The sequence below is a fragment of the Canis lupus genome, chromosome 17, assembly GCF_003254725.2.
Source record: "Canis lupus dingo isolate Sandy chromosome 17, ASM325472v2, whole genome shotgun sequence".
Lineage (NCBI taxonomy): Eukaryota > Metazoa > Chordata > Mammalia > Carnivora > Canidae > Canis > Canis lupus.
The window spans coordinates 17546592-17547964 of NC_064259.1; the positions used below are offsets into that span (position 1 = coordinate 17546592).

Sequence of the window (1373 nt, forward strand, 5' to 3'; positions counted from 1 at the left end):
GTGCACAGAGTTGAGATTGATGATGACTCTTCAGAACTAACAGGTAAGCAACAGGTGCATGGATGACCTTGTGGCAGTTACAGGGGGAAAAGGCCATGTGAATAGATGACTTGATCTCAGCTCCCCGCTCAGGAAGATCTCTCCATTAAAGCAATGCTAAGCCCCGTTTATAAGAAACTATGAAATAAATCCTATCTGCCAACCACAGCAAGGACAAAGCAAGGTTCCCCAGTGCTCTCTCTTAGATGCTTTCTCATTGCTATCTGCAGAGCTGCCTCCGTTGGCTGGGGGCCCCCACCCTACCACCATCACAAGGGAGCACATCCTTTGGAGAAGAAATGGGATGAAAGAAAATGACATTTGCAGTGATAACATATCTTGGGTCCAGATCCAGTCTTGGTCCTGAATCATTAGACTTCTCTGAACAAAACTTCATGTTCAGTGGGTTCAAATAAACAACACATAAAGATTCTATTATATGACCCATTTGCCTGCAGTTGACACATGGCAAGTCTGTGTGCTCACTCGTTTACTTATACACCATGTTGCAAGGAGAAAAGAGGCCTGGGTTCTAGCTCTGTGTGATACTGAGCAAAACTAGCCTCTTTTCTGGGCCTCAGTCATCTCATCCCTTCTAGTTCTGACACAATCTGGTCCCACCTCTATTGGTTCAATGGTCTCCAGTTTCCCTACTACTCCAGGTCCCCCTAGGATCTCTGTTCTCTCAAAAGCATTTTTTTTTCCTGCTCGCTCACTCAGAGGATTCATGATGACTGCGGTTGCCATAGGAATGATTCATCTATCATAAAGGTGGCTGCATGAGATCACAAATACTCCAGGGAGAGCTAGAAGTGGGGAAGTGGTATTCAGAACCAAGAGATAGATCGGCTCTGAAAGTAGATGGCAGCTTAATGAGAGGGGGAGATAAAGTGCGGGCATTTTCTATAACTCTCATGTGCCTGTGCACTTTTCCGAGAGGCATAAGTGCAGATCCACTGTCAGATTTGTCTCCCATGATCCCTCCCATGCCCACTCAAGACACCTTTCCACAAAAATAGAATGTAACATGTAAGCTGCAAGGAAGCCCCCTCCTCACAGGCCAGTTGATGAAACTGGAAGGTCGAGAGAGCCTGGAGCAATCCCGAACACCAAGTCCTGAGCATCCACTGCTGGCTGCTTATGATAATTCACTTGTCACTTACAAGAAAAAACTGGAGACAGTTTTGAAAGATTTAGTTTTCTACATGGATTGTTGATACTCGAACTTACCATTTTTATTCTTGAGGTCAATCATTTTTATTATAATTCAACTGCCAATACTATAATGATCATTTCCTTCTTTTCTCTCCCTAATAGGACTTCACAACAACCTA

General features: G+C 44.3%; 1 long non-coding RNA gene across 1 annotated transcript in view; it reads right to left on the reverse strand.

Annotated features, from left to right (window-relative positions):
* The window catches only part of LOC125752810 (uncharacterized), a 160521-nt gene that overhangs the window by 144036 nt on the left and 15112 nt on the right, over nucleotides 1–1373 (reverse strand). The gene's annotated exons all lie outside the window — the stretch shown is intronic.